Consider the following 20,033-nt stretch of genomic DNA (forward strand, 5'->3'; position numbering starts at 1 on the left):
GGTATGTGATGTGTCTTGGGATAATGTAGCTTGACATCGCATTGTCCTCCTCTGCTGCTAAATTGCTAAATTACGTATCCATTATCACAGCTGAATAATAATGCCAGGCTCTTACATAGCGCTTTTCATCCATAGATTCCAAAACACTTGACAGAGAGGTCAGTATCATCCCCCTTTAACGTAAGGGGAAACTGAGGCAAAGGGAGGGAAGCCACTTTCCCAAGGTCAGCTAATAAAGTGTCGGTCGGTAGAGCCAGGAATAGAACTCAGATCTCCTTTTTTTGTTTTTAGTCACTTATTTCCATACCGACTTTTGGGTGATCGGTTTGTGTTTTGGCAGTAATAGTCTAGTTTGGGCTATTATGGGGCTTTTAAGGAACCTGATTTTTTTTTTTTTAAATTGTAATAGTGCCCAATTGTGATTGAGGCCTGCTGTGAGAAGCACTGCTTACAAATACCAAACTTACTGGTAATAATGCCGCATGCTGACTAGATGACTTCTCCAAATTTACTTTCCAACTACACCTCTACCCCGATATAACGCTGTCCTCGGGAGCCAAAAAAATCTTACCGCGTTATAGGTGAAACTGCGTTATATCGAACTTGCTTTGATCCACCAGAGTGCGAAGCCCCCCCCCCCCCCCCCCGCAGAGCACTGCTTTACCGCGTTATAGCCGAATTCGTGTTATATCGGATCGCATTATATCGGGGTAGAGGTGTAGTTTCTGAAAACCTGGGCATTGCTGTGGTCTGTGAACCCTTTGCTGAAAGCTGAGGAACACAAAAAGGTAACCGTTATAAGTTTCCCTGTACTAGCAGTTGCTTATTGTCCGGAAGAAGTATATTCAGGAAGGCTCCTCTCCCTGTTTGGGCTCTGTGGCATAAAGCTATTTTCTGCATAACCTGGGTGCTTTTGATTGAAGTGGTTACCCAGCAGTTAACTCAACACTAAGTTCCCTGGCCAAGGTTTTCCAAATGTGTCTAGTGATGGAGGGCCTCAATTTTTGGATGCCCAGCATGAGATGCTTTAAAGAGATCTGACTCATCAACATGTTGATCGCCTGCACTCAGAAAATCAGGACCCCTATGAAGTGTTAAGTATCCAAGGACTGAATGGTCACTAGTCATATTAGGGAAATCTTGGTTTCCTATGTGAAAGGTCTCCATTGTGGAAGGCGTCATGTAGTTTCAAGAGTTTAGTCCTGGAAATCTTCATTCCTGCTCTGCAGGCCAGTTGGTCAGTGAGAGATGCTCGCAATAACTTTTGACAGTGTGAAAGCACTTGGGCTAGTTGAAAAAATATTTCACTAAGCTTGCTTCACTGGCTTCACTTAAATAGCAAGTCAACTGCATAAGTGCTAGCAACAACTTATACTAGACATAATTTCAATGTTTGGCGTGTACAGATCCTATTAAATCCTGAAATTATCATACACCATCTGTCAGGGGTGGTGAAACAATTTTTACAGTGGGGGTGCTGAGAGCCATTGAATCAAACTATAAACCCTGTATATAATGGAACCCACTTCAAGCCAAGGGGTGCGGTAGCACCTCCTGCACCTCTTTTTCCAACACCTATGCCATCTGTTATTCACTTGGGTGACCTTTCACCGGTGAAACACCTGTTTTAGGGCAACACCCTCATTTAGTTCAGTGTTACACTTCTTATTACAAAATGTATTTTCTTTCTCCTGGTTTGTGCCGGTTATTTCTGTAATGTCAGCACTTGCCTCATAAAGCATTTCGTAGTTATCTTGATTCTTCTTTGAGTAGTGTCTCTATGGGTGTTCCACTGTAGGTGTGCTTATGTCTCTGCGCTGCTGATTGGAGAACTTCGGTAGCAGTGTCGGTTAGGCCCGCACATGCGTTCTCTCCTAGTGCTGTGCCACAAGGTCAGTCAGTGCACACGGTCCAACCGCCAGCTCCCCGTTCCTTCTCAACCACCCCAGCTAGAGACAGCGCTATTAGCAGTCTGTTAATGACCATTATCTCATGTCACGTTATTGATTTGAACTGGGACCATATAGAACATGGTTGCAATCAAAGTCCTGTAGTGGCACCAAATCTTGTATAAAGGGGGTCAAATGAGGTGTCTAAGACAAGGTTATGGTTTGCTGGTTATGATTACGCTATCTGTATGCATATATCATTTTTTATTTCAAGTTATAAGTATTGGCTCTATACTGTCTGTATTTCAAACTTATGCTATGCTTCTTGGTGACATCTCAGACAAGTTAGTGTCAGTTCTGCCTAGCCTGCTTGATGGCCCATTAAGGACCATCAGCTATACAATTGACCCATTGAGAGGAGGCAGATATGCCTTGTAACTCAGCAAAGTATGCAGGGACTTGCCCATGTGACTGCAGCCTCCATTTTGCTGTGATTTTCCACAGTAAGGACAAAGAGGTGTTCTTACACCTGGAAAAGACTATAAAAGGCCGATGCCTCATCTCCATCTTGTCTTCAATCCTGCTTCTTACCTCTGGAGGGACTTTGCTACAAACTAAAGCTCTGAACAAAGAACTGAGGACCCATCCCAGCTGTGGATGTACTCCAGAGACTTGATGTGAACCTGCAGTTTATTCTGTCACTGCTACAAGCCTGAACCAAGACTTCGCCATTACTGTATGTAATTGATTCCATTTAACCAATTCTAGCTCTCATCTCTATCTTTTTCCTTTTATGAATAAATGTTTGGATTTTAGATTCTAAAGGATTGGCAACAGCATGATTTGTGGGTAAGATCTGATTTGTATATTGACCTGGGTCTGGGGCTTGGTCCTTTGGGATCGAGAGAACCTTTTTTCTTTTACTGGGTGTGACAAAGTTCCTCCTCTATCTTGGTGGGTCCTGCGCTTATTGGCAGATTTTCTTGCCTCAGAGATTCACCATGTGGGTTGGGGAACAGCCCAGAGGCCTTCCCCTCTGGAAGAACCCACAGTCCAGGTCAATTGGGAGGTTTGGGGGGAACCCGGGCCCGCCCTCTACTCCAGGTTCCAGCCCAGGGCCCTGGGGACTGCAGCTGTCTCTAGTGCCTCCTGTAACCGCTGCATGACAGCTACAACTCCCTGGGCTACTTCCCCATGGCCTCCTCCAAACACCTTCCTTATTCTCACCACAGGACCTTCCTCCTGGTGTCTGATAACGCTTGTGCTCCTCAGTCCTCCAGCAGCACACCCCTCTGAGCTCCTTGCACCTCTTGCTCCCAGCTCCTCACACTCCCACCACAAACTGAAGTGAGCTCCTTTTTAAAACCCAGGTGCCCTGATTAGCCTGCCTTAATTGATTCTAGCAGCTTCTTCTTAATTGGTTCCAGGTGTCCTAATTAGCCTTCCTGCCTTAACTGGTTCTAGCAGGTTCCTGATTACTCTAATGCAGCCCCTGCTCTGTCACTCAGGGAACAGAAAACTACTCATCCAGTGACCAGTCTATTTGCCCTCTACCAGACTCCTGTACCCCACTGGTCTGGGTCTGTCACATGGGGTATTGGTTTTCATAACCATTCATCCCCATAATGAGTGGCACTGGTGGTGATACTGGGAAACTGGAGTGTCTAAGGGAATTGCTTGTGTGACTTGTGGTTAGCCAGTGGGGTGAGACCAAAGTCCTCTTTGTCTGGCTGGTTTGGTTTGCCTTAAAGGTGGAAAAACCCCAGCCTTGGGCTGTAACTGCCCTGCTTTAAGCAATTTGTTCTGAATTGGCACTCTCGGTTGGGTCCCACCAGAACCAGCATCGTTACATCTCAACTGTACGTTTGTAACATAGAGCTTAGTTTTTAGTACTAGTTATTGAAGTGTCTCTTATTTTCTCCAAAAAAAAAAAAAAAAAAAAAAAAAAGAGAGAAATAGATTTTATTTATTTTTTCTTCCACCCTTTCCTGTTGGGGGCCCTTCTTCCCACCAAGGCATACCCGATTCCCCGGGCTTCAAGAAGTGTCTTTTGTGCAGCCCACGCTATCCCCATTGCAGACACGCATTCACAGTGAATTTGTTGCCTCGGGGAAGGACACATCCCTCAAAAGTGTGCTCTCTGCTAGCAGGTTAGACTTCAGTCTTGCAGGGACAGAAAGCTGAGGCAGAAGAATACATTAATGGAAATTGCCCTCAGATCCTCTACGGACCCATGCCAAGAGTTACCAGGCAGACATCGGTCTTCCCCACAGTCCTAAACATCAAGGGTTATGGGGTGAAGAAATCAGCTGCTGACCTCATAAATCAAAAAAGAGAGGGGAAGGCCTCACAGTGAGCCATGAGCTAGCCGTAGACGATTTCTGGCACACCTGATATCCTCAGTAATGAGACAGACCAAGCCCGGTACCTACAGCTCAAGAAAGTCTACTGTGGTGCCTGAACGTCCAGCGCAGGCAAGATGTCTGTCCTTCCCAGCACTGCCAGTGGTATCAAGCTCGTCGGCACCACCGAAGTTCCAGCAATCGAGGGACGTCCATATAACAGGTCAGAGTCTTCTCTTCTCGGTACCAGACCTCCACACCGAATCTTTGTCTGGCATAAGAGTCTTCCCCACTACCCTGCCATGTTCCCTCGCTCTCTAGTACGGACTCGGATAGCAAACCAGAGAAGGGGGTTGTCAAGGCTGTATCCCCACTTTGAACTTTAGGGTACAAATGTGGGGGCCTGCATGAAAACTTCTAAGCTTAACTACCAGCTTAGTTCTGGTCCGCTGCCACCATTCCCAAATGGATTCCCTTCCCTGGGAAGCCTTGAGAAACCTTTCACCAATTCCCTGGTGAATACAGACCCAAACCCCTTGGATCTTAAAACAAGGAGAAAATAACCATTCCCCTCCTTCCTCCCACCAACTCCTGGTGAATACAGATCCAACCCCCTTGGATCTAAAAACAAGGAAAGATCAATCAGGTTCTTAAAAAGAACACTTTTAATTAAAGAAAAGGTAAAAATCATCTCTGTAAAATCAGTATGGAAAATAACTTTACAGGGTAATCAAACTTAAAGAGCTCAGAGGACCCCCCTCTAGTCTCAGGTTCAAAGTACAGCAAACAAAGATAAACACTCTAGTAAAAGGTACATTTACAAGTTGAGAAAACAAAGTAAAACTAAGACGCCTTGCCTGGCTTTTTACTTACAAGTTTGAAATATGAGAGATTTGTTTAGAAAGATGGGGAGAACCTGGATTGATGTCTGGTCCCTCTCAGTCCCAAGAGCGAACGAACTCCCAAACAAAGAGCACAAACAAAAGCCTTTCCTCCCCCCCGAGATTTGAAAGTATCTTGTCCCCTTATTGGTCCTTTGGGTCAGATGCCAGCCAGGTTACCCGAGCTTCTTAACCCTTTACAGGGAAAAGGATTTTGGAGTCTCTGGCCAGGAGGGATTTTATAGTACTGTACACAGGACAGCTGTTACACCCTTCCCTTTATAGTTATGACAGGGGTATCTTAGTACTCCTCCCAGGCTCCCTACAGTGCTGAATACCAACAGGGCCCCCAGGCATATCCTCATACGGCCCCACCGTCGTCATTCTGCTACAGTCAACCATGGGTACCCCTACCGGGCTCTACCCCAGTGGCCATACTGGGACTCCATGGCTGCTTACTGGCCCCATACCTCTTGGGCTTCCTACAATAGGAACTGGAAGCGTCTGGACCTTTTTGGGAGGAAGGTATACTCCTTGGCCATGCTTCAGTTTCGAATCGCCAATTACCAAGCCCTCACGGTGAAATATGACTATGTAAAACGGTTCAAAACTGAACAGTTTTATTGAACAGCTGCCCGAGTCTCATCGGGACCAATTTAAGGCCATCATTTGGGAGGGTCAGCTAGTAGTAAAGACAGTGCTACAATCTGCCCTCAATGCAGCTGACATTACAGCCAGATCCATCTCTATAGTGGCGGTGATGTGATGTGCTTCTTGGCTCTGTTGGGCTTCTCAAAGGAGGTACAGTCAACTGTTGAAACTCTTCTCTTTGAGGGCACTAAGCTCGATGCTTCTCTTCACACCCTGAAGGATTCTTGAGCCTCTCCATTCACTGGGCATATACACATCAAGCCAGAACAGAATATTTAGTCCGCAGCTCCAGCATGAGCCACGCACCTCTCAATACCCGGCTCAACGCTTCTACATGCCACAGAGGAAGAAAACTAAATTTTCAAGATGTAAACCTCCTGGCCTGCAATCTTCTTCGTCCCAGCCATCCAGGTCCAAACACCAATTTTAACATGTTGGTCGAGGTGGCGATAGACTACTCCCCACAACTGCTACAACCAACCACCACTGTCCACCCATTTGGTTACCGTCTGGCAGCGTTCCGCAGCACCTGGGAATGCATAACTTCGGACCGATGGGTCTTAAAGATCGTTCGCAAAGGGTACTCTATCCATTTTACCTCCGTGCCCCCTCCACAACATCCTTCCCTGTCCCTCTTCAGGGACCCTTCTCATGAGACTTTACTATGACAAGAGGTAGATCATCTTCTCCAGTTAGTAGCCATAGAACCAGTACCTTAACATCTACAAGGCCAAGGGTTCTACTCTTGTTATTTCCTAATACTTAAGAGGAAGGGAAGTTGGAGACCCATACTAGATCTCAGAGCTCTCAACAAGTTTCTCAAGGCTCAAAAATTCAAGATGATCACTCTAGCATCAGTCATTCCAGTGTTGGAACAAGGAGACTGGTTTTCAGCCCTCAACCTTCAGGATGCGTATTTTCACATCATAGTCCTACTGACTCTCAGATGATTACTCAGATTGACTCGGGGGCAAGATCACTGCCAGTATAGGGTCCTCTCCTTCAGGCTATCATTGGCCCCAAGAGAATTTTCCAAGGTTCTCTCAGTGGTGGGTGCCCACTTCACTCCCAAGGGATCATGATTTACCCGTATGTAGATGATTGCCTCCTCAGAGCCTGGTCTTTTCAAGAGGCTCACTGAGTCACCAAAGCTGCAGTGCACATGTTTACAGAACTGAGCCTACAGACCAATGACCAGAAATCAATCCTCACTCTAGTGCAGCACCTGGAGTTGATAGGCGCTGACCTCGAAACTGTATGGACCAGAGCCCTTCTGCCTCGGCACAGATCTCTCTCTCTCTGACTATGCTCACAGAGACAGTTCAAAACAAGCCACAAATATCAGCCAGACATTGCCTATAACTCTTGGGGCACATGGTAATGGGCACACTGGTAATACCGCACACCAGCCTTCACATGCGGTGTCTTCAGATATGGTTCAGCTCGGTTTACAGACCAAACAGGGACAGATTAGACAAATTCCTGTCACTACCCACCAGGGTCAAAATCTACCGAGACTGGTGGAGAGACCCAACCAACATTTGCAAAGGGATCTCCTTGCAAACCCCCCCGTCATTGCTTCTCACTACCGACGCATCGCTCATAGGGTGGGGTGCACATCTAAATGACCTTATGACACAAGGCAAATGGTCACCCACGGAGATATCCGTTCACATCGATCTCCTTGAGCTAAGGGCAGTCAGGAATACTTTCGCCCACTTCGTCCTGCTGATCAAAGGGTCACACATGAGAGTCCTAACAGACAACATAGCTTGCATGTTCTAAATAAATTGACACGGGGGAGCTCGGTCACCCTCCCTTTGAGTGATCAGACTATGGAATTGTCTCCCACAACATCACACTGTTGGTAGCCTACCTTCCAGATACACTGAACTCGATAGCAGACAGTTTCAGTCACAAATTCTCACATGACCACGAGTAGGAACTTGACCCAGTAGTACTTCGCAATCTATTCAGTCTGACCACAGACTTGTTCACCACTTACCTGAACAAGAAATGTTCATGCTATTGTTCCAGAGCGGGGATAGGACAACATTCCCTAGATGATGCTCTCCTTCTCCCCTGCGACAGGGATCTTTTTCGTGCCTTTTCTCCTTTCACCACACTATTGAAGGTCCTTCTGAAAACAAAGAGAGAGGGAGCACATGTCCCTCTGATGGCTCCTGCTTGGCCAAGACAGACTTGGTACCCTTACCTGTCACAGCTTGCGACGTGCCTGCTGATCTCTCTTCTAGTCACTCCTCCTTTCGCAGAACAGAGGATGTACCCTACATCCCAACCTGGTGATTCTCCACCTCAAGGCCTGGCTTCTTCTTGGCTCAAACACCTAGAAAGCTCCTGTTTGATGGCAGTTTAAGAGGTATTATTACACAGTAGAAAGTCTTTGACACGAAATACTTACCTACAAAAATGGTCCACGTTTCAGATATGGTGTATTTCCCAACAAATCTCCCTGACATCCATGATTCTTCCACACAGCTTAGACTATGCACTGGCCCTAAAAAGATCAGGGCTGTCTCTAAGCTCTTTGAGTTCACCTAGCCTTCCATCATCCAGTAGAGGGATACTCAATGCTGTCGCACCTGACTACCAAAAGATTTGTCAAGGGTAGAGTTAACCTATTCCCACAACCTTGGCTTCCTACACCCATCGGGGACTTAAATCTGGTACTGAAAGGACTGACTAGGACTCCCTTCGAACCCGTGGCCACCGATTTGCTTATGTACCTCTCAATGAAAATGGCCTTCCTGATAGCGATTACTTTGGCCAAAGAATAGGAGAAATAGCGGTTCTGCGGGCACATCTCCCCCCCCCCCCCCCGTATTCTTTTGGGACAAGGTTATGCTCAGACCATATCCAAACTTGATTCCTAAGATAGTCTCCCCATTTATTTCACAAGAACCAATTAATTCATTGTTCAACCTTCTATCCCAAGGCACAGGGAGGCTGTATTACACCCTCTAGATGTCAGGAGAGCCAGAGTCTTCTACCTGGACAGGATGAATGCCTTCAGAAGCCCCCAGGCTTTTCCTTTCCATTGCAGAAAGACCCAAGGGCTCAGCAATGTCAGCCCAAAGATTTTTCTAAGTGGGTCTTGAACTATATCAGACATTGTTACCAAGTTCACAATATGACCCTCCAGATACTATTTGTACACACTCCACAAGGTCGATCTCCTCATCTGTCGCCTTCTTCAAGAAGGCTCCTATCTCCGAGATCTGTAGAGTGGCACATCTTCGCAGAACATTATGCAATCACTGGGGATTCCGCCTCCGATGCCATCTTCGCCTGCACAGTGCTGTCATCTGTAACTGATCCGACTCCGAAACCCCAGCCCTTCAGTAGGGTTACTGCTCGGGAGTCACCTACATTAGGGACACTACTCAAAGAAGAAGTTAGTCGCCTTGTGCAGTAACAACGGTTCTTAGAGATGTGTCCCTCTATGGGTGCGCCACAACCCATCCTCTTGCCCTGTACTTTGTGGAGTTCTTGTCAATGACTCTGTGGTAGGGAAGGAACTGAGGGGGGTTGGCCCGTACGCGCTGACTGTCCTAGTAGTGCATCACGAGGAGGAAGAGCGCATGTGCGGGCCTAACAGGTTTTTGAAGCAGGGTAATGTTTCCTTTTTACACCTGGCACAGAATTTCAGTGACTTGCCCAAGTTCATGAACTAAGTGGCAGATGGCTTGTACCTTGATCTTAGTGGGGACAACTCTTGGCAGCACAGCAGCAGATGTGACAACTGTTTAGCCCAAATCCATAGGGCAACCAACATCTGGCTGTTGCTCTGCAGCTATTATAGCTCTGATGTGTTACAGCGTGTGACTACTGAGCAAAAAATAAGTGCTGCCATTTGCAACTTAGCTAGAGTAATCTGCTCATTGGATTTCCAGACACTGTTACTTTTGTGAGACCATTTCAAAACAATGATTTTAGTGTCTTGGAATGGAAAAGAGAATGGGCCATTGTTAGTGTTTTCATAAAATATGTGCTACACAAGTTGGGTCCCTTCTGTTGGCATATCGTAGATTCAGTGATAAAATAATGGCATTGCTTGTAAGGAAAGGCTACTTCTGCTGGCATGAGAAATTGAGGTGGTATGGCAGGAAGGAAGGATATAGAGCACAAACTGAATGTTTGCATTACTCTGAATCCAGTTGCATCCAAGGATCCAGACTGCCTTAATCATGAATGCTGGAAAGGGTACAGAACCTCTCTTTGATAACGAGCAAGCTAACATCTGATATTGTAGGAATTGATGGAAACTTGAGCTCATACTGATCCTTTTATGGCAGGTCACTGTGTATTGCCTTGGTTTATAATTGCAAACATTTGTTCAGTGTCTTGATAAATCATGTTTCAGGATTGATGATGGGTTTCTTTTACTTGGTTGTTTGGCTCAAGGTTTCAGTCTCTTTCATGGTCTTAAATGTAAAAGGGGTAATACAAGGGAGCAACTTAGGGGGGAGGAAGGAGAAGGATCTGCCCTGAGCTGTGGGGCTCTTTGGTCCTTTCCCTCCTTGAGAATGGTGTCTGCTAGGGCAGAGAACTTTACCTGCTTCCTGCAGAAACCATGATTGGCTGCTCTTTCCCAGGAGAGGGCAATCAGAGAGAATTCCCCCAGGCAGGGCTGAAGTTTACAAGAGGGCTAGTGCTTCTTGTGTCGTCATGAGATGACTCTAGCTCTGGCCAGACTTTCAAGACTCACAGTAAAACTGCAAGTTGACAACACTGTAATTCCCTCCACCTGGTCTGAATGTGATACCTAAACTTATACAGGCTTAAAATTGAAGGTTAAACTGTGACGCTGTTCATTGTTCTAAAAGCAATGGAAAACAAATGAACATAACAAACATAAATCACTATCTTAGTTTTGTGAACTGCTCTGATGTTGGATTAGCTTTGCAATACTAGGCCAAGTTATTTTACTGTGTCAGAGGGCAAGCATTCATGATGCGAATGATTGCACATCTAATCAGACAGCAGCGTTACTACACAGATGAGCTACAGTGCTAAAAATGAACAATAATGGTGGCTGCTATAGTTTCACAACAAATAAATGACTTCACTTCCTAGATACATTTTTTTGGGGGCGGGGTGTGTGTGAAATTTTGTAAAACAAACTCAAAACAGAATATTGTACAAGTGTGTTCATTGTAGCTATGGGGAGGGAAATAAATCAACTAGCAGTGAACAGAAGAAGAAGAAACACACTATATATCCGTGCAGACCGTATCAGAAATTGGAATACTAGGCTGGTTTTGTTGCTTCAGTCAGGCATTCTAAGTTAGTTTGTTTACTTTTGGGAATCTTGTCTTGAAGACTGGCTGCTGTGTATGTCAGTTCTTCGTGTGGTTTTACTATCCTGTATCCTCGCTAAGCTGTGCTTTGCAAAGACTTCCTCTTAATCATCATGGTTCTTTATGGTTTCCTCTCTCCTCCCCCTTCCTACCCTGCAGTTTAAGTTCATATTTGTCCCAGCTCCAAGGCCCTCATTTAACAGCATGAGGTGTTCCCTCTGTGCTTCCTTCAGTAACTGTATTCCTTCTACACAGCAGGAGGAAGTAAACTGTACTAGAGCTGGACTTTAACAGTTTGAGACCATGAACTTTAATATTATAGGGCTAGCAGAAATGTGATGGAATAGTAGTTATGACTGGAATTCAGGTATTGAGGGTATGTGCTGTATAGGAAAGCCAGAAGTAAAGATAAAGGTGGTGGAATAGCATTATATATTACTGATGAGGTAGAATGTAAAGAAATTAGAAGCGATGGAATGGATAAAACAGAATCTGTTTGGGTCAAAATCACTTTGGGGAAGAAAGCTAACAGGTTCCACTGGAATAGTGCTTGCGGTCTGCTACAGACTCCGGGATCTAAGTTGGATATGGATAGACACTGCGTTAATATTTTTAATGAAATAAATACTACTGGGAATTTTGTGATTATGGGAGACTTCAATTTATCAGATGTAGATTGGAGGACAAGGGGTAGGGCCCAGATATTCCTGGATGTGATAGCTGTCCGATTTCTTCACCAAATAGTCACCAAACAAGAGGTGATGCTATTTCAGTTTGAGTGTTGATAAGTAGCGAGGACTTTATAGAAGAACTGGTTGTAGAGGGCAACCTTGGTTTGACTGATTATGAGCTAATTCAGTGTAAACTAAATGGAAGGATAAACAAAAATAGGTCAGCAACTAGTATCCTTGATTTCAAAAGGTCAAACTTAAAAAAAAAAAAAAAAAAAAAAAAAAAAGGAAATGAGTTATGGAAGTGGACTGGACTGAAGAACTTAAGGATCTGAACATGGAAGAGGTTTGGAATTAGTTTTTGCAACTTTGACTTAAAATATCTGATGCCTGCATTTCAAGCAAGGAGAAATAATTTGTAGGAATGGGTTGCAGACCAAGCTGGATTAGCAAGCATCTCAAACAAGTTATTAAGAGAAAGCAGAAAGTTTACAAGGAATGGGAGATGTGAGGGATCAGCAAGGAAAGCTACCTCTTGGAGGTCAGAAAGTGCAGGGATAAAGTGAGAACCGCCAAAAGCCAAGCAGAGTTGGACCGTGCAAGGAAATTAAAACCAACAGTAAAAGGTTCTGTGGCCACATAAATAAAAGGAAAACAAATAAAGAAGAACTGGGACCTCTAAGCACTGAGAAAGGAGAGTAAAAATAATCTAGGTATGGCGTGATACCTAAACAAATATTTTGCCTTAATTTTTAATAAGAGTAATGAGGTGCTTAGGAGAAGTATCTGGGTGGAAATGGAAATGAGGATATGAAAATAGAAATTACTACATCCAAGGTGCAAGTCAAACCCAAACAGTGTGCTAATAAAATTTGCAGATGACACAAAGTTGGGAGGTATTGCCAATATGAAGGAGGACTGAAATATCATATGAAAAGTTGGATTATCTTGAAAACTGGAGAAATAGCAGTGGGATGAAATTTGATTTGAGATAAGGACCTAAGCTGTAGACAATGACTTTTCTGATCAGTGAGTGAAAATTCCAATATTCTAGCACGATCATGGATTGGAGGTATGATTTCACTCAGTTGAGATATTTATTCTTTCATTGGCTCCACTATAACCATGTGCTTAGTTGCTTATACTCAGTTGTAGCTCAGTGACGTCAAATTTCAACGGAGTGATATGGGAATGAAACATGACACTTAAAAATAAGTTCTTTGTTACGATCTTGCTCAAATACTGTAATTTTTGAACTTCTTACAGACTTTGATGTTAATGAGAACAAATGCCTTGGGCATTTTGAAAGAAACTAGATTCACAAGCAAGTTCTAACTGACTGAAAAATGATTGACCATACCCAAAACTTCACTTAGATGACCACGTAAGGATTGGTAGAAAATTGTAACATCTTGGTAAACTGAAATAGTGATACCATAATTACTGGTAATTGGTGATCAGTAGTAATCTTTCCCTGTTTACCTACCTGCATTGTGCATGTGATTATCCCCAGGAATAATGAATAAACAGTTGTAGCTTTGGAATACTTGGAGGTTCTTAGACTGAAGTGTTTTGCACTGCAGTAACATAGTAGTAACTAAATACTACAAAGTAGACCATGTTGGCTTGCTTCCAACTTGACTCTGCCACTCACCCATGTATGGGGCACTTGAGTGTCAAATTTCATGCTGCCTTTCTTTGTTAACTTAGTGTTGCTTTCGTTCTGAAGAATGGTGTCATGATGTAAGGTTGTTTCTCTTACACAGTTACTAAACTGTGTCTCTTTAGATGGAATTCTTACAGTGTTTTTATTTCACCAGTGCTCTGCTGTGGGATAACATCCAGATCTTGTTTGCCCCTGGACTGGATTGCAGGTCTGTTCCGCTCCGTTAAATGCCCCGATCAGTTTGAAGGAATCTGTAAGTACAGTAGTATATCTCTTGACGTGTATGCATAATTATCTTCAAAGGCGAGTGTGTAGGTCTTAAAAGCTAAAGAAGGAGCTAGTTAGATGTAATGATGTGCTTCTAGTGAGTGGGCATGAGAGCAAATGATATCTCATAACACAAGCCACAGGTGACAGACTGAGTTACTTACACTACTTAGTGCTTACACAACAGTGGTGTACTTGAGCTTTAAGAATGCTGATAGCATAAACTGTATTAACTTTCAACTTGCATTTTATATCTTCATCGCTTAAAGAAATAAGTTAACAGATGAAAGGTTTCAGAGTAGCAGCCGTGTTAGTCTGTATCCGCAAAAAGAACAGGAGTACTTGTGGCACCTTAGAGACTAACAAATTTATTAGAGCATAAGCTTTCGTGGACTACAGCCCACTTCTTCGGATGCATATAGAATGGAACATATATTGAGGAGATATATATACACACATACAGAGAGCATAAACAGGTGGGAGTTGTCTTACCAACTCTGAGAGGCCAATTAATTAAGAGAAAAAAAACTTTTGAAGTGATAATCAAGCTAGCCCAGTACAGACAGTTTGATAAGAAGTGTGAGAATACTTACAAGGGGAGATAGATTCAATGTTTGTAATGGCTCAGCCATTCCCAGTCCTTATTCAAACCGGAGTTGATTGCGTCTAGTTTGCATATCAATTCTAGCTCAGCAGTCTCTCCTTGGAGTCTGTTTTTGAAGTTTTTCTGTTGTAATATAGCCACCCGCAGGTCTGTCACTGAATGACCAGACAGGTTAAAGTGTTCTCCCACTGGTTTTTGAGTATTTTGATTCCTGATGTCAGATTTGTGTCCATTAATTCTTTTGCATAGAGACTGTCCGGTTTGGCCAATGTACATGGCAGAGGGGCATTGCTGGCACATGATGGCATATATCACATTGGTAGATGTGCAGGTGAACGAGCCCCTGATGGTATGGCTGATGTGATTAGGTCCTATGATGATGTCACTTGAATAGATATGTGGACAGAGTTGGCATCGGGGTTTGTTACAAGGATAGGTTCCTGGGTTAGTGGTTTTGTTCAGTGATGTGTGGGTGCTGGTGAGTATTTGCTTTAGGTTGGGGGGTTGTCTGTAAGCGAGGACAGGTCTGTCTCCCAAGATCTGTGAGAGTAAAGGATCATCTTTCAGGATAGGTTGTAGATGATCCTTTACTCTCAAAACCACTAACCCAGGAACCTATCCCATTACAGACATTGACTATCTCCCCTTGTAAGTACTCTCACACTTATTATCAAACTGTCTGTACTCGGCTAGCTTGATTATCACTTCAAAAGTTTTTTTTCTCTTAATTAATTGGCCTCTCAGAGTTGGTAAGACAACTCCCACCTGTTTATGCTCTCTGTATGTGTGTATATATATCTCCTCAATATATGTTCCATTCTATATGCATCCGAAGAAGTGGGCTGTAGTCCACGAAAGCTTATGCTCTAATAAATTTGTTAGTCTCTAAGGTGCCACAAGTACTCCTGTTCTTCTTTTAACAGATGAAAGTAACTCACTAAGGTAACAGAAAACTCTACCACTTAACAAGTAAAATCTGGATTTTTCTCATATTGTAATCTCCTTTTGCTAAATGATCTTAACTTGACTTGAAAAAGAACTTGATTTCCTAACCCATTAAAATTTGTAGTAGAAGGGGAATATAACATGATAATAGATAAGTTAATTTTAGGATTACTAATATGATACAACTGAGTCTGATCCAGAGTTCGTTACTGGGTATCTCCATCACCGACTGGAAGGGTTTCTTAATAAATGTCTATGTTATAGTATTGGTGCTTTTAAAACAAAAAACGTACAGGCTTTGGAGCTACATACATGTAGTTAGGTGGCTTTGCTGTCAACAAATACAAAGCAAAATGTGATCTGTAAATGCCAGATGGTTTGAGATTCTTAAGTGCTTTAAATTTCTGACAGCTAATTGACTCTGCAGTGTTCCAAATTGCTTGAATGACTGTCTCTTTTCTAGGTTCGTGTAGTATGTTTGTCCCTAACTTGATTCCTGGAAACTCTGTGTGTGAACCAATTGCAACATTCATTAGTACACCAGAACATTACAACTTTCTAATGTTGTTATGATTTTAAGTAGAATCTATTACTGCATCTGAAAACCACTGCTACACAGATTGTGCAAACATGCCTAGACTGTGGGTGGCTTACTCCAAATCTGTGGGTTTTATAAACTGAGTCAGTCATGGCTGTATAGTCACCACAAGCCATGGTTGAGGCAGATAAACTGTTGGTTTTGGTTATACTAGATATGACACTTGCATAATACTGTCCTGGACTATCTTAGCTCTGCTCATTCCACTACTAACTGTTCATCAGCTATAGCTTCCCCATGCTCTGTCAGTAACCCCCCACTATTTCCTCTTTGTGGGTATCTTTAAATTGCTTCCGTTACCCATCTCCAGTTCACTTTCTTTCATGGAGATCGTGGAATTGGAGGACCTCAGTTTTAAAGCATAGCGGATGAAATAGTCCTATTGCTCTAATAGCATGTCTCCTCTGCAGTATACTGAATGAAAAACAGGATGAATTTTTCTCTTTTGTCCGTTGTGTTGAGAAATTGGTCTGGTACCAGTAGCTTGTAAAAAAGATCCCATTTCACAGTTCTTTTAACTGAATCCCTTTCCAACGAGTCTGTCTCCAACATGGGTGTTTTTTGTTTTGTTTTTGTTTTTTGCTTTGATAGCAATTTTATGTAACAGGCTGCACCTTTGTTATCTGAAATAACTTTGAATACAGGCATTTGCTGAACAATTGCTCAGGGATGCCCTTGGGATTCACCCTGCAATCTGTATTGTGTTACTGTAGAATAATTGGAAAGAGTAGGCATGCTACACAGGAATGAATACTCTTGGAGAAATGGCAGCAGGTACAGAAAAATGGAGTAGTGGTGAAACCAATGTTTGAAACAAATAATCTCCAAAGAGCAGTCAATCCAATGGCAGTTGTGGTGTATGTGATACTGAGGACTTTACCTGCTTAGAGTATTCACAGGGAAATTAGTGCAGAATAGCTAGGGTGTGAATTTAAAGGGGAATGGATATTTTGCACAAGCTCTCTGTTTGGACACTTACTCTGCAGATTAAGTCAATATTATGTCTAAGACAATATGTCCAAACTGTGGCTCAAGTGATTGGGTGCTGAGATATCGGGTTCTATTACTGGCACTTCCACAAGTGTCATGTCACCTTGGGAAAGTTACTCAGTGTTTCTGTGCCAGTTTGCCTTACTTGAAAATGGGATTACTTTCTTTCTTCATTGGATTTGGATTTTTTTAATTCTTTAATGTGAGCTGCACAGATAACGCATTTAGTGCCAGAAATGTCTGTAAGTGATGTACGTATGGATAGATTGGTTTGTTTGAGACTGTCTGTCTGTGGAGATAAGAATTATCAGGTAGCCATAAAATCAGCATTGTTTCACTTATTAACTCTTCTGCAGCACCAGGGGTGGCTCTATGTATTTTGCCGTCCCTAGCACGGCAGTGAGGCAGCCTTCGATGGCACGCCTGCGGGAGGTCCGCTGGTAACACGGATTCGGTGGCATGCCTGCGTGAGGTCCGCTGGTCCCGCGCCTTTGGCGTACCCACTGCCGAATTGCTGCTGAAGCTGCGGGACCGGCGGACCTCCTGCAGGCATGCCACCGAAGGCAGCCTGACTGCTGCCCTCATGGCGACAGGCAGGCCGCCCCAGGCACGCGCTCGGTGCACTGGTCCCTGGAGCCGCCCCTGTGCAGCACCTATTGTCATGGCTTTCTTGCATCATTTCAGAAGTTGGTGCTTGAAGACACTGGTGATTTGAAGCATGAACACCCAAAAATTCACCTTAGAAATTTTTTTCCATAAGACTATTTTTCTTGAGCTAGGATTAAGTATTCCTTGCCACGCTGGTATTTTACGTTGCCAGCTATGACTATTTATATTGATATTATCTGCGAGTGCCAAGGAAAAAAATTAACAAATTTCAGGTTGTCTTTTTTCCAAGTATTTTCCAGTTTTGTGTTATGAGGAAGGAGGGTTCCAGTGTCCTTCTGCTAATGTCACATGAAAATCAAGTATTTGGTTAAAAGGCTGATTAAATTTTATAGTAAAATAGATCACATTAATAAGTCTTGGCTGTGGATTTCACTTGTGGATAGAATCCATAGTTGCCATGCTATCCTCTATTTGTAGTGAGTACAGGAAGACACCTCTTGTAACTGATCTAGGAGTGTTTCATCTGGGATCTGTAGAACCTGCAATTGTATGCCTGGAATCTCCATAGCAACGTGAGAGTACAGATTTCATGAATCATTGATTTCATTCAGACTGCTCCTGAATTCAATTGGGAACTGGACATTATATTGTCTACAGTTCTTTTTATTTGCTGTATGAATAGGAAGCAACTTACACATCCTGAACCTTAAAATAAGTTTAAACCATAAGCTAAAGCTCTTACTCTTAAATCCCCTGAGACTTAAGGGAACTCTGGAAATTTCTCAGTCTGAAAAGACAACCGAGTGCTTCAGGAAAGTGAAAAATCAGACCAGTTTTGAATTTGCCGGCATAGAAATTGACTTTTTTTTCTCTTCCAAGTGCATACATAGATTAAACTAAAACCAAGTGTCTAAAAGAGTTACTTAAATAGTATCTATTTGGCTTCAAGAATTGTTTAACCTTTCCCTTGAGTTGAGTTTTCTATAATATAATGAACAAGGATTGAAGAGGGATGAGGGTAGTATAAAATGGTTAGCCTCCAAAAAAACCAAACAAACAAAAAACCAAACTAAACCCCACATATATCTATACTGGATTGGTGAAGGAAACTTACCTTGAATACTCCACCCAAATTGGTTACAGACTAACATTTAATGTCCTGCTCCAACAGTGCCCTCCTGTTACTTGGTTTTTTGGCTTGCAGGGACACACTCTGGACTAACTTTGAGATTACACGTAAAGTTTTCATTGTCCTGTTAAAGCTTTTGCTATATCACTAATCCCCCCAGGGTGACTAAGTGACCTTGATTTCTGTTTAAATGGAATTCTAGGAAGCTTGCCAGTAGAATGGAGTCTTGCTTCTTGAAAGATGCACTGCAGTCTGGGGTTGTGCATTTGTGTACTGCTAGCAAGTATTGTTCTTTGCTGTAAGTTAAGTATGGCAATTGACTGCATGTTTAGAGCTGACTAAAAATACTTAACCCGGGGTTAGTAGTAATACCTGGTTTTGAATACCCTAAGAATTAAAATACCCTCTGGGGCTCATGGTGACATCAGGATAGTGCATGCTGGGACAGCTCTTGGAGTTGGGACTAGTGTACCTGGCCTCGAAATTCAAGCTTAAAAAAGTGCTTCTACTGAAATATACTGTAAAAAAACTTGTTTATCAAAATAAAAACATAAGTATTACAGGAATAACAGAGACTTGGTGGGATAACTCACATGACTGGAGTACTGTCATGGATGGTTATAAACTGTTCAGGAAGGACAGGCAGGGCAGAAAAGGTGGGGGAGTTGCATTGTATGTAAGAGAGGAGTATGACTGCTCAGAGCTCCGGTATGATACTGCAGAAAAACCTGAGTGTCTCTGGATAAAGTTGAGAAGTGGGAGCAACAAGGGTGATGTCGTGGTTGGAGTCTGCTATAGACCACCAGACCAGGGGGATGAGGTGGACGAGGCTTTCTTCTGGCAACTAGCAGAAGTTGCTAGATCGCAGGCCCTGGTTCTCATGGGAGACTTTAATCACCCTGATATCTGCTGGGAGAGCAATACAGCGGTGCACAGGCAATCCAGGAAATTTTTGGAAAGCGTAGGGGACAATTTCCTGGTGCAAGTGCTGGAGGAACCAACTAGGGGCAAAGCTTTTCTTGACCTGCTGCTCACAAACAGGGAAGAACTAATAGGGGAAGCAAAAGTGGATGGGAACCTGGGAGGCAGTGACCATGAGATGGTCGAGTTCAGGATCCTGACACAAGGAAGAAAGGAGAGCAGCAGAATATGGACCCTGGACTTCAGAAAAGCAGACTTTGACTCCCTCAGGGAACAGATGGGCAGGATCCCCTGGGAGAATAACATGAAGGGCAAAGGGGTCCAGGAGAGCTGGCTGTATTTTAAAGAATCCTTATTGAGGTTGCAGGAACAAACCATCCCGATGTGTAGAAAGAATAGTAAATATGGCAGGAGACCAGCTTGGCTAAACAGTGAAATCCTTGCTGATCTTAAACGCAAAAAAGAGGCTTATAAGAAGTGGAAGATTGGACAAATGACCAGGGAGGAGTATAAAAATATTGCTCAGGCGTGCAGGAGTGAAATCAGGAA

At 43.4% G+C, this 20,033-nt stretch overlaps 1 protein-coding gene across 8 annotated transcripts in view; it reads left to right on the forward strand.

Moving 5' to 3' along the window:
* Positions 1–20,033, forward strand: part of TLN2 (talin 2) — a 378,548-nt gene that overhangs the window by 56,127 nt on the left and 302,388 nt on the right. For 6 of the 8 annotated variants that reach the window (XM_065558354.1, XM_065558350.1, XM_065558353.1 and 3 more), the window contains exon 2: positions 13,576–13,674. The exons of the other annotated variants lie outside the window; for them this stretch is intronic. The gene's annotated coding sequence lies outside the window, so the exon portion shown is untranslated. The remainder of the gene's footprint in view (positions 1–13,575; positions 13,675–20,033) is intronic. 8 annotated transcript variants of the gene reach the window in all.

The sequence above is a fragment of the Chrysemys picta genome, chromosome 10 (assembly GCF_011386835.1).
Source record: "Chrysemys picta bellii isolate R12L10 chromosome 10, ASM1138683v2, whole genome shotgun sequence".
Taxonomy (NCBI): Eukaryota; Metazoa; Chordata; order Testudines; family Emydidae; genus Chrysemys; species Chrysemys picta.